The sequence below is a fragment of the Pipistrellus kuhlii genome, unplaced genomic scaffold (genome assembly GCF_014108245.1).
Source record: "Pipistrellus kuhlii isolate mPipKuh1 unplaced genomic scaffold, mPipKuh1.p scaffold_m20_p_2, whole genome shotgun sequence".
Classification (NCBI taxonomy): domain Eukaryota; kingdom Metazoa; phylum Chordata; class Mammalia; order Chiroptera; family Vespertilionidae; genus Pipistrellus; species Pipistrellus kuhlii.
The window spans coordinates 21,542,328-21,556,978 of NW_023425515.1; positions in this window are offsets into that span (position 1 = coordinate 21,542,328).

The window sequence follows — 14,651 nt, forward strand, 5'->3', positions numbered from 1 at the left end:
ATTCTGAATTCCAATGTAATATCTAAAGTTGATCTTCCAAATCCCAATCGGTATTCGTTATTACCCATTCAGTTTCCCTATTGAGTTTTTCCCCATTATTTGATGATCTGGCATTTTACTTCTAAAAATACATATTTTTCCCAAGCTTATTTATCGATTACTTCCAGAGAAAAATACTTAGAGTTATTTTTATTAGAAAGTCTTGATTCTTCTCTGCATTTAGATTTTTTTTAATTGATAGCTCATTGTCCTAATTAATCCACTCATTTCCCACCTCTTTTTAAAATATCTTGCTTCTTCTCATATGTCAGATTCTTATTTCTTCAAATCTGTCTCTTTTAGGAAAAGGAAGTCTAGATTGTTATTTATTGATGGCTTGTTTAGCATCTTTCAAGAATCATGTCACTCTTCAGTATTCAGAAAAACAAGAATAGACTTTCTATTTCAATTGGCCCTTATGTATCTTTAAAAAAAAATAGGGAAGGAATCTTCTTTTTATCCCTCCAAATCCCTCCAGAAAATAAATAGAACATACTTAACATAAGGCAATTGATAACTCAGAGTAAAACTATTAATCACTGGTAGTAAACATCTTACGTGTTGATGGCACACCTTTGTCCTAAGACAGAATACTCTTGCTTTCCTGGCATTTTTTCCTCTGGGATGATTGAGGCTTTCAACCATTAGAATGTTAATTGTATATCCTGGACTGCAATTCTGACATTATTTTGTGTCTCTGTCAAATGTGTTTGTTTTCAGAAAGTAAAACTGGCACATTAATTCTAAAGGCTGTCATCAAAATGAGCAGAAAGTTCAATAAGCCAATCCCACCCTTATCGGTCATTATCTCAATATCTTTTCTTCTAAAGCAAGTGCTTTCTTCTCATATGCTTAATTTTATTGTCAATTCTGTTATGCAGATCTGAATTATTGTTTAATTGACTTAAATGATAGTGAAAAAGAAGTTAATAAATGTTACTGATATTACAACATGAATAATTCTTTTACATTATTCTCTTAAAAATCATATTCACAACTTAAAAAAAAAACTAAAATGAATAAACTAGATGCTTTACTTATTTCATTATGCAGCCAAATGAGCATTTATAAAAATGATCACCTCCCTATCCATTTTTTAAAAATTTAATGCCAACACACAACAGTGAATTGTCAAGGGCTTTGTCCAATGGGACATTTTATATGCGTGTTGGTTGATTGGGATATTTGACATGAGTATTTAGGTCCATTTGAAAGCTTTCCAGCAAATGATGAACTTCTTCGGTTAGGAAATTGGCTATGGTGTTCCTTAAGTGGCATGATCTTTTTCTAAGTTGCTTTTCACAAGTGAAGCCAGAATATAGAGCTCATGGTTAGCTGCTCAGTGTATCAGTCCCTGGAGGAGATCCCAAATGTCTTCTGTTTGATCTCCTTGACGGTTTCCCGAGCTGCCAAATCTTTCAGCCTCCGAGCAGTGTTAGGGTTGTTTGTGTCTAGTTAAATTATTAGTTCCCAGGATCCAATAGGAGAAAGAAATACCAGATGATTCAGGATATATTTCCAAATCTGTTAAATCGCTTTTTCTTCTAAGTTTTATTAGTGGCACTCAGATGTGTGATGTGGTAAATGTCGTCTTCAGTTTGTCTTTCTGTCCACATTAGCACAGTCCAGTGCCATTTTCCTCAGTTCGTTTCTAAACAGTCCCTGGCAAGGGGATTTACCAGCCACCTTCTATGGGAATAGCTAGCCCAGAATTTAAATCTCTTTACTTTCTGCCTTATTACCCAGCTTGCCTTGTTTCCAGTCCCTTCTGTTCTGATCTTTGAATGTTTTCAGGGCTCCGTTTAGAAAATCTGCTCATTAATCCTCCAGGTTTTCTCCTTTTGCCTGATTTGAATCAAGGCTATTCTGCACTGATCAGCTCTGTTCTCCATCTGCTCCCATCTGCTTTATGTCTTCCAGAAATTCCTCAAAATGCTGGTTCATTGAAGACACCCTCTCCTATGTCCTACTGCTCCTAAGATTTTTTGTTAGTATTTACAAATTTCTTCTGAGAGAATGATAAAAACAAGTGTGCTAAATAATCTACTTTTATTTATGTATTATAATATTAATGTTTATTTATATATAATTAAATTTATTGGGGTATCACTGTTTTATAAAATTATATACTCTTTCAAGAGTACAATTCTATGAGGCATCATCTATAAATAGTAGCATTGTGTGTCCACTACCTAAATTCGAGTATATGGAGATGAAGGTAAATAAACCACTTTTAAAGAAGGCAATTAAATTTATCAATCCCATCCATGCTTCTGTCTTAATTTTGATTTATTGTCTTTTTTTGTTTTGTCTTTGTTTTGTCTTTGCCCCATAGTGTTTTACATAATGGAAAGCAATGACAAGTCTCAATTACTCATGTTCATAAATTTTCCTGATGAAAACATTTTCATCATTTTAAAGTATGCAAAGATTTTCCATTGAAAAACATGGAATTTTTTACTTAACACCAGGATTTCTCTGTACTTTCAATTTTATTCTACTTATAAGTAATATAACCTTACTTTATCAATATTCCTGCTCACATGAGATAGGTTTTCATCAGTTTTATTCTTACAGTTACCTGCACTATTTAATAATATAAGGAAGTGATCTCAGAAGCTAATAGTGTTTTGTATGACTATCCTAATATATAGAAACCCTGGGTCTGTCACATCCACAATGACCGGAGGCTCTACCTGAAGACCAGGCTCCCGTGTGTGGGGACTTGTGTTCACAGAGACAGGAAGCAGGAGCCGGGGCTGGCATTCACACTCACTCACAACCACACACATGCATAGAGACACACAGCGCCCGCAAGCTCACAGTTTTTTCTTCCTTTCTTTCCCTCCACCCAGCTTACTCATAACGCCTCTCTCAGAATGAGGAAACAAAACAGACTGGGCCTGAAGAGGTCTGGATGGAAGGGAGGGAAGGCAGAGGGTGGAGTCACCCCCATTGGCCCCACCCTCTCCCTTCTGGCAAAGAGGAAGAGGGAGGCAGGGAGGCAGGGAGTTCTGGAGCACTGCTAGGAAAAACAAAGGGACAGAGACTGGGTGACATCAAGCCTGCAGGGGAGGGTGTTTGGGGCGAGATCAGGCTGGCAGGGAGGGCAGTTAGAGGTGATCAGGCAGGCAGAGGTAGTTGGGGGCGAAATCAGGCCAGCAGGGGAGAGTAGTTGGAGGTGAGATTAGGCTGGCAGTGGAGGACAGTTAGGGACAAACAGGCAGGCAGGCAGAGAGGTTAGCAGTGATCAGGCAGGCAGGCAGGCAAGTGAGTAGTTAAGATCCAGCAGTCCCAGATTGAGAGAGGGATGTCCAACTGCTGGCAGTCAGACATTCTCAAGGGGTCCCTGATTGGAGAGGGTGCAGGCTGGGCTAAAGGAACCAGCCCCCTTCCCCCAAGCATGAAGTTTGTGCACAGGCGACAAGTTTGTATATATTTAAGTTATTTGAAACATTAATATATTTTTATCAAGACATTTTAAAAGCCTGCCTTTTTAGTGTGTGTGCGCCTGTATATGTATGCATGTACATGTGTGTGTGTGTGTATTTCACGACAGAAGTTCTATTCATTAGGGAAGAAGAGATTGAAAGAGTACATTCAATGAGACATTTTCTACCTGGCCTTCCTGACTCTAATCTGGAGTATAAATAATCTAAGCTGCCAATCTATCAAGTAACTGTGAACCTTGAAGTTGGTATTTCAAAGATTCTGTCATCAGTACAACTTTAAAAAAGATACATTTTTATTAATTTCAGAGAGAAGGGGAGAGGGAGAGAGGGATAAAAACATCAATAATGAAAGAGAATAATTGATCAGCTACCTCCTGCAGGCCCCACAGGGGTGATTGAGTCACAAGCCTGGCATGTGCCCTGACCAGAAATTGAACTGTGACCTCCTGGTTCATAAGTTGACATTCAACTACTCTATGCCGGCTGGGTAGTGTAACTTCTTTAGCACGAAGAGCCGTAATAATATGTACCACTTTACTGGTATCCATTGATTTTCAACTCTCCTGCTCAGAAATTCGAAGTGTCATAAATACTGGTATTTGACATTCATTTTGAGAGAAGAAAACTAAAATCTAGAATGAGAAAATTATTTATTTAGATTATGTGATATACATGTGACAGAGCTAAGATTCACAAGACTTCTTTGCCCTCAGTCTTCAATAATATTTTCACTATAAAAAAGGAAAATAGCCGAAACCGGTTTGGCTCAGTGGATAGAGCGTCGGTGTGCAGACTGAAAGGTCCCAGGTTCGATTCTGGTCAAGGGCATGTACCTTGGTTGCCGGCACATTCCCGGTAGGGGGTGTGCAAGAGGCAGCTGGTCGATGTTTCTCTCGCATGGATGTTTCTAGCTCTCTATCTCTCTCCCTTCCTCTCTGTAAAAAAATCAATAAAACATATAAAAAAAGAAAAGAAAAATAATTTAAATTGAATTCTATAACACTAAGAATCTGGTAGGTTTGAAGTACCTATTTGGAGTCCACAAAATTAAATAGCTTTCAGATGATCAAAACAATAGAGAAGTTTTGCTAACAAGTGTGACGACGACAAGATAGCCTCAAGGAAAACTGCAAACTTCAGCTGAAATATTTAACTGAAGGGAATATCTAGCTAAATATCTAACCTAAATAAGGAAACTGAAGCTGTGGTAGCCAATGTGAAAAATATAGCTCCCCTTGTCTGTGAGTGGTAAGCATTTACTTGTCCAGGCTATATTTCTTGCTGTTTGGCCTCCTGAAAATCTCCATGGCAATGGCTACAGGTAATGCTTAAAACAAGCAGTCCTTTAGATTTTTAAGCATCACTAGGCTGCAGGACCTGTCAGGATTATTGGCTCAATATGAAGGCTGAATTCCAAGCCCCTGGTCATGCCAGACAGGAGTGAGACTTCCTTGGACATAAAAGCTAAGGTGGCTAAATATGACTAGAGCCAAGTTTTATAAGGCAGTCAGCTAAGTAGATATTAACAAAAGAGAAGGGAACAAAACTGGCTAAGCCTAAACCTAATTAAGTCTGGAAGTTACTGCTTCAGACACCCCAGGGGGCAGTCACAATCTCTGTCCAAAGAACTGGATCCCCCCAAAAGCAGGTGTCTTTCTAATTTTCTCAGGGAACAACCTCAGGTTACCTGAGGAAGAAGTACCAGTAAAAGGGAAATTCCTTAGTTGGACACATGAGCAGTAGAAGCCAAATGCCCCAGCACAAGCCACTGAAGAGCCTGGAAAGAGATTCGTTAGTTTAAAAAAAATCCGATCAAGGCTTAACAAAGGCTGGAGGTTCATTGGTTCATTTGTCGCAGAGCAGCTGCTGGGGTCCAGATGTCCAAGTACAGGAAGGGAGGACATTTCCATATACATAAATTTTAAATTGAAGACGAAAAGTTAAAAATTCATAATCTAACCTGAAAATAAAGTTTCTGTATTTGCATAATAATATCAATTATGCATGTATTGCTTTCTAGTTTAAATTTTACACTATTTGGCCTGCTTTGTAAAAAAAATAAATCTTGATCTTTTAAATATATATATATATATATATATATATATATATATATATATATATATGCCCGGCTGGCATGATTCAATGCTTGAGCATCGTCCTATGTACAGTTCAATTCTCAGTCAGGGCATATGCCTGGGTTGCAGACTTCATCACCAGTGTGGGGCGTACTAGAGGCCAATCATTGATTCTCTCTCATCAATGCTCCTATTTTTCTCCCTCTCCCTTCCTCTCTAAAAATCAATAAATTATTGTTTTATTTTCTAGCTGGCATTTTAGCTTTGCCAGTGGAGGACCACGGAGAGACACGGCAGGAGGAGAGGGTTTTGCTTTCTGCAGCTTGTGGCTTTCCCCAGCTCCAGCCTCCTGCACTGCTCTCAGCTTCTGAGAGATTGTGCTTTAGCAGGGCATGTGGCCTGCAGTGCCCAGCCAGCCGCTTTGCCATAGGCACGGACCAGGGGCAATTTTACAGAGTCTTCCTCCAGCTATAGCAGGCTCACAGCTTGTCTAGCCGCAGCCCCCCACACCACTGCTAGCTTCCCCAATGCCTGGCTCCTGCAGCTTAAAGCAAAATTCAAAGTTTATTATTCTGACAAACTTAGAGGCATTATACATTAACAATTTGTTACTAATGGCCTGATAGAATTAAAAAAAAAAAAGAAAGCTCATGTTATATGCCTATATTTAATCATAATTTGTAGTATTAATTAAAAATACTCTAATTGAATGCTTATAATAGTAAGATGGGAGAGTATTAGACATCCTCATTATGTTCACATTAGTGTTCTATAAGTACCAAAATACTATTAAAAGCTAAACTTTTCTTGTGAAGACATTTGTGGAAATCAATGTTTGACTCAACGTGGCACTGGTTTTTGCTCTAGGTTTGCACAGTTGCTTAGAGAGGAATAAGTGTATGAGATCTCTACAATTTTAGACCTTTTGCACTTCAATTTATTTCACAGCAAAAACTCTTGAAGGAATTGAAGAAACTTATAATTATTTCACAGTTGATTTAACTCAAAATTGCTAAAAAAAAAACACACCAAAAATGTAACTCATATTTTTTCAGCTAGCTGAAAAATTAACCTTTTTTGCGGACCAATTCTCATGTTCCTGTCTCCACAATGCTATTTTCATGTCATTGTTAAGCACTATTCTGAGTTATATATCTGGGAAATGATTCATAAATAATGAAAAAGTAAACATTTGCAGTCATTGACCAATATAACCTCTGAAAGTAGCATTAGAATAGGATATTTGTATGCTAATTCATATTTTTTCTGCTCATTTTTGTGATAAAAATTATTTTATTTATAATTTATATTAGAGACACTAAACTTGCTTCTCACTTACAAACTTACCACCCTCCTTAAATACTCCATCATTTCTTGCCTTCACTATCGTCTTGGATACTGAATATATTTCACTTCCCAAAATGTGAGTTTTGTTTGCAGTTTCAAGCTCAGAAGTTTATGTAGACTCAGAGGCTAACATTTCCTAGTGGACTGTCCTATTGGAAATTTTAAAATAGTGGAGATGCCTAATGGACTGTCCTATTGGAAATTTTAACATAGTGGAAATGCCTAACATGAAATTCTTTTGGGATGGCAGGTAAAATAGTGTGTAGATGCATCCTGAAGAGAAATAGAGAAAGATCTGCTGTGCTCATCTTGTGGCTAAGAGTTCTGTAGGTCTATTTTTTTTTTAATTCGCATACTGGTATATGCTTTCATTCCAGAACCTTTAATTTTAAAATAAAGTTTTAGTTTCTTGGAACCAAATAAGTCATGTTTTAAATTTTTATGAAGCTCAACAAATGGATTTTTCCCCTTAAAGGAATCTGTTAGGAAAATATAAAGATCTTAGTACATATGTGATTTCCATATTTGTAATATATGCATTCAAGCAGTGTATTTGAATTATATGCATTCAAACAATGTTCAGGCAGTTTTCATTTTTATTTATATCTGTCAGTTTCACATTTGTTCTACCCCAACAGAATTATCTTAACACATAGCTTAGGACAGGATGCATAAAAATAAATTTGCACATAGAAATATTTTGTAGAAACTGAAAGCCCTAAAGAAAATGAAATAAACAAACAAAACAAAACACACACAAAAACAAAACAACAAAACAAACACATGTCTTAAAACATCTTAATGTTTACATAGCCTTTCTTCATAAGTTAGTCTAACCAAAACTTTTCCTGTCACAGTTAAAGGTTCACCATCCTTCCAGATTCAGATGACCAAAGAAAACAAAATGTTAAATAAAACAAACAAAAATTAAAAATATAATTATCTCCTTAACATTAAAATCATATATCATCCTATCAGTCAGATCAATCAAAAAATAAAAATAATTTTGTATTCAATTTGAATGCTCCTCACTAAATCCACAATTCTCATGTTGCTTTAACCTCATTATCTCTCCCTAGAAAATGCAATAACCTCCTAATAGGTTAATCTCCTACAGCCAACCTCCTTCAGCCCCTCGCCTTTGCCAACTAGCCTTGATTTGCCCTGATTGGCCAGTCAATCTCCTGTGGCCTCTCCCGCTGGCTGGCCAGCCTGACCAGCCCCAGTTGGGGCTGGGCGTGTTGGGCCCCAATCTCTAGCCAGGCCAAGGGATCCTTCCCACCTCCCTCAGTGAATGAATTTGTGTACTGAGCCTCTAGTATCTAAATAGTTTTATAAATATTAACACTTTCTGCTTATTTGAGCAAGCATACACAATTTAGAAGTAATTGCCCCATTCACATGAACTTTCTGTGTGCTAAGTTATGTGAACTTTATATTTGTTAAGTCTTGTAACATATAAATGAGGATCATGGTATTTATCATATAGTTGTTGTAAGGACGTAAAGAAACAACCAGCCAATTTCCCAAAAATAATTTAGCTTTTTTTTTTTAAAGCACTCATCTTTAATTAGCCACATTTCTTTCTCAATAATTCTTTTTGTGTGATTTTTTCTTCTTTCATTTGGAATCTTGATCTGTGATGCCACTTGATGGATCTTTTAAAAATTATAGCTCAAGTTGCATCTACCTTATCAGGATAAGGAAATTAAATATAACTAATATATAGTCAAAATATTGCTACACATTGTTTCATCATTTTGGAACTACTGGCTTCCTTCCATTGCCTTAAAGAAATATTAAACACATTTGATAAATTAATTTCTTTATTTCCAGAAATATAATTTTAAGTGTTCCCATATTAGTAATGAATCTTACTCTCAATACATATCTTTATACTTTGTGACATTTACTTTATATCTCATACTTAAGATAACTGTTGTTTTTTTTTTTATAAAGTGACTAACTAAATATGGAGTTATTTAACTCAGACACTTTTATGGAAGAACCTCTGTGATTATAAGTTTATGATTTTTGTTAGTTTTAATTACTCTCATTAAATTGATATGAAAAATCCCCAGGCAAGTTTTCAAAATGCCAAATAATTAAAATTATAATAAATTCATTTGTAAGCAGGCCCACCAAATGTTGAATATTCAGACATTCTTAAATCATTAATTTTTATTCTAAAGGTTTTAAATCATAACATTAATTAAAATTATAACTCTCATTTATTAAATGCTTACTCTTTATCAGGCCTATTTGACATATATTTACATACTTAATACTCACAATTCTATGAAGTAGACACTGATTATTATTTTAATTTTACACGTGAGGTATATGAGATCTGGCAAGGTTAGATATAGAGTATAATAATATGATGTTATTAAGTGAGAAATCAGGATCTGAAATAAGATCATAAGACACCAGAGATAATAGTCTAAATAATCAGATATTTTTTATTCCAAATAAGGGTGGAGTTTTAATATTTAAAAATTTATTTTATTTTATGATATGGTAATATTTAATATAAATATTCAGAGCTAACATTAAAATAGTTAAATTTATATTTTGCTGTGTAGCCAAAGAAAACTTATTTTATAATCCAGTTTAGTCTTTTAGCCTTCTTATTGATATCTAGAGGCCCAGGGCATGACTTTGTGCACAGGTAGGGTCCAGCCAGCCTACTGGGATCTGGGCAGATGTGGGAGAGAGGCCAATTGGGGGAAGGCCCTCTCCAGGGGAGGGGCCACAGGCTGTTAGTAGGCCAGCCCCACCCTCTGGTTGAACATCTGGTCAAGGGAATAATTTGCATATTAAACTTTTATTGTACAGGATTATAATGAACAGTAGCTAACATATATAATATGAAATCCACTATTTGAAGAATTGTACATATTATATAAATTAATATACATTCTTGATTTCTATGATATATGTAATATTTTTTTAAATATATTTTTATTGATTTTTTACAGAGAGGAAGGGAGAGAGATAGAGAGCCAGAAACGTCGATGAGAGAGATGTGCCCGCAACCGATGTACATGCCCCTGACCAGAATCGAACCCGGGACCTTTCAGTCCGCAGACCGACGTTCTACCACTGAGCCAAACCGGTTACGGCGATATATGTAATAGTATTTTTATTCCTGTATTACAAGTAAGATACTGAAAATGTCATTATTAAAATACTAGGAGCCCAGCGCAAAATTAGAAATCATGCAGTGCCGCCCACTCTCGAGTCACCCGCCCGGCCCTGCCTCACTCTCTGGGCCCCTCAGCAGCTGCAGCCACTGCTGATCAGGGCCTCCCTCAGCATTGGTGCACAGAGGTCCCTGCCCCCCCCCCCCCCCATGCTGTGTGTGCAACCACCTCCTGTCTGGTCGACCCATTACAGTGTCCTGGTTAATTAGCATATAGTATATATATATTGTGTATATATATATATAATAGTATGATGAGTCTTACTTAAGACCAAAATTTCAACAACATATCTGAATTATTTTACCTTAAACTTATATTATGCACATAATTATACATATTTTGTCTTTAGATACACTTTGGCATTTTCCTAACATATGTAAATATTTGAAACTTAAAATGTTTCTTTGAACCAAATAAATATATGCACAAGCATTGTCTTTTACAAAGCTTCTCTTGTTAGCAAGATTATATAAGAAATATGGGTGATGGATAAATATCTATAAAATATTAATCATAAAATGATACAAATATATAGCACAACATGTATTCAATAATTGTGCTTAAAACAACAACTTAGTGCTAATAAGTAGTATTTGATTTCCATTAATATAGAAATCAAATTTCTGATTCCAAATCAGCCTTTTTGACTACAGATGATCCAATCAATTGCCAATTTATCCAGAATCTCTCTCAATGATTTCTAATTTTTTAAGATAATTTGTCCCTACAGGGTGTACACCCACCCACCATCTGCCATGTCAAGTTTTCTCTATCCATTACTTAAGAAAAATTATTTGTACAATTAAAAACAACGTGTTCTGTTCAAATTAGGATATGTTGACACATGGTGTTTTCTTAAATTTATGAATATGAAATCATACATTACCCATAGTTTAGAATTTGAATAAAGATTAAAAGTAAATTATCTTAAAACTACATAAATCTAATGCATAAAAATAATTAAGAGAAACTGGAGAAAATATAATATTTCAATAAAAAGCTTGAGCATGAGGGAATTTGAAATATTCTTGAAAAATATGATGCGCAAGTTGCTTTAAATCCAGGAAAATACCTTTTGACAATTTTTACAAGAGTAATGTAGATATTTACACTGTCGTGATTTATATAAATTTTTATTTTAAATAAACTACATAAATGATGAGAATTGTTTTTAAAAAAATAAACTCTTAGGAACACAAGCTCAAAAATAACACATTGAGGTGTCATAATTGAGCTGTCACATGATTTATGATCATGTGTCAAAATAACAATGGCTTTATTGATTAGAAATAATAAATATCATTGAACTAAGCTCAATTAACTGGTTTGTGCAGATTCTAAGATATTTGACCCAGCAAAACACTTGACTTCGGAAGGCCATAGTTTCTTGGTTCACAGATTGAGAATAAGAAACTTTCTATCATTTAAATATCATAATCTAAAAATATTTTACTCAACAACACAACCCAAGAACAGATGCCTATTGAATACAAAGGCACATAATAATTATTTTTTATGTTAACCCTCAACGTTTGTATGAGACTTTTACCTCTTATTCCTCTTATTTTTCTGACATCAATTCCTATTTCCTTAGAAAATCCTTTCTCAAATACCCTAGCTCATATTTCCTAAAACATGATTTCATAATACCACAATCTTATATTTGAAGAAATTTATCCCAATTCAAATTTGGCATTTACTTGTGAGATTTTTCTATGTAATGTCTGTGTTCTCATGTGTTGCTCACCTCTAAAACTACCTGAATAGAAACAACTAATGTATGGTAAACATCGTGTTCCTGTCCCTATCAATTTCAAGATGTTTCAGGGACCATGTAATTGAATGTATTTTAGGAATATATTTAAATGTATATTGAACTTTGGAAACAATAATATGCAAGATTATAAGTTTTAGTAAAGCACAACACCTTTAAATCAAAAGTAAAATTAAAGACTACATTAATTAGTAGATGTCATTTAAGATATTCAAGAATGGTCTTCCCATATTTCAAAAGGATGCTTTTAGCTTGCCAATAGTTCTGAACACACTTAACATGCAGAGTAATGAGACATTTTTTAAAAAGGCAAGACAAGTTAATAAACAACTTTTAATGTTTTTTCCCCCCAAGAATTTCTCATTGCAATACAGATGTAATTTTTAATTTACAAAATTAAATAAAAACACAAATTATGTAGAGCTTTTTAAACAAAACAATTTAAAACTTCAAAAAAAATTTCCAGAACTAAATTCCTAGGATGAAAATCAGGGATTACATAACTGCACATATCTATGCTATCCAGATTTTCATGCAGCAATTCTCCATCACATTTTAAAAGCCAAAGCTGAATTATATAACCTGAAATAAATTCTAAATATACCTAATTTAGTGTTTTATTATTAAGAAGTCAAACATTTTGAAATTAATTTCTATTCTGATCTGAATTTAAATTATTTGTTGAAACCAATATGTATGTAACATTTACATATGTAAATATATATAAGATTTCTGTCTATTTTTCTTCAAACAATGGTGGCCATAATTTTTAGTGGTGACTGGAACCAACATCATCAATGATATTACATAAAACATATCTCTACCTTTTTAAAGTTTCTAAAATCAACAAATACTTAAAAATCTAGAAACATCTCTTCCATCATGTGCATTCTGGAGGGATCAACATTAGAACCCAGACTGTGGTTTCATTTATGTGCAGAGGTGCTGCTAGCCATTCTCCCTATGCAGAGTGGAGAGTACTGTCAGGCAGATGTTTGTCATATCTTTCAAGGTCAACCAATACTATATTCAGTCTCCAAACTTCACACAGCCTCTAAATATAATAAGAGATAATCCATCTGTCATGGTTCTTGCTTCAATTTCTCAGGTACTCCCAAAAACTGTCATTTTTACACGACCCTGTTCCCAGGGCCCACATCTTCATTTTAGACAGATGTGTACACTCTGCATCAGGTGACACCTCCGAGTTCTAGTCGTTGCTTTCCTGAGCTCTCCAATGCATCAAGTGAGACCTAAACCATAATTAAGCTCATGGGAGAGTATAGCATATTTTGATTTTTAGGGCCATATAACTATTCTTCATGATACTGTATTAGTCAATCTACAATGTTATGCATTTGTTGAAACTCATACAACTGTACAACACAAATCATGAATCCTAATATAAACTATAGAGTTAAAATTAACTCATTCCTGGAAACAACTCTACCACAATAAAATAAAATGTTAATAGGAGAAAACGGGTATTGGGAAATTGGGGGATAAAAGAATTATTTTTATTGTGTACTCAATATTTCTGATTTAGTAAGCATAAAGGTCTTGATTATCATGTGGGAGGAGAAGTGGGAAGGAGCATTGCTGTAATTTAATTCCTTCTTATTCTAGGCTGGATCAATTTGAGCAAGATTACTACCAGTTAGAACAGTAACCATTGTGATTTAGCCAGCTTTTGATCTTGAGGAGCAATTTTAGTGAGTTAAATTTTGCAAACAAATCTAAGCAAAGTTAAAAATAACCATCCTCAAAATCTCTTAAAAAAGGTTTAATTTCAGTCCCTTCAGGAAGACTTAGTTGACTTATGACAAGTCAGTTTTAACACTTTAAGCAAACTGATATGGGGAAAAAAGCAAATCCTGATTTGGACATGTTGCTAGTTTATGAGGAGTTAGAGATAATTCTGCAGAGAATTTTACAGAGGCAGATAAAGTGAGGCAGTTTTTGGCTTTGGAAAGAAGGAGCTATAAATGGAGCTTTATTAGAGGATGCTGATAATATCAATGTTTGTTTTTTTTCACCAATTCCAAGAATAATGCTGAGCAAAGAAAATTTCAGGACATGATATTAAAGCCCTCTATTTCAGAGTCTAGATCCTTCCTGTAAATTTTTAATGTAAATAAGAGGCACAAAGAAAGTTTTAACAAAATCCTGGGTTAGGATTCTCCTATAAAATGCTTGATATAATATTCTTCCAAGGCCACATTATGTATGTAGTGAATTAGATTAAATTAGAACAAGAGTATATACACTGTGATTTTCTCATACCTGTGGTATCATGGAGCAATCTGTACAATGCATCCTACATAATAAAGAGGTAATATGTGAATTGACCCTCACACCCTCACAAGATGGCTGCCTATGACCAGGCTGGTGAAGCGGTTAGTGAGGGACAACCAAATGACTGAACAAATAGACTGCATTGGGTGACCAGGCCTGCAGGGGGGTTAGTGAGGGATGATCAATTGACTGAACAGCAGACTGCACGGGGCGATCATGTTGGTGGGTAAAGGGTGCAGTTAGGGGTGACCAAGCTGGCAGAGGGTGGCAGTTGGGAGTGACAAGGCCAGCAGGAGGGCAGTTGGGGGCGACTTGGCCAGCAGTGGGGGGGGGCAGTTAGGGGCAAAGAGGCTGTCAGGGGGGGGCAGTTAGGAGCGATTAGGCTGGCATGCAGAGATTATGACGAATGATCAGGCTGGGGGGGGGGCAGTTAGGGACAAATAGGCAGGTAGGCAGGTGAGAG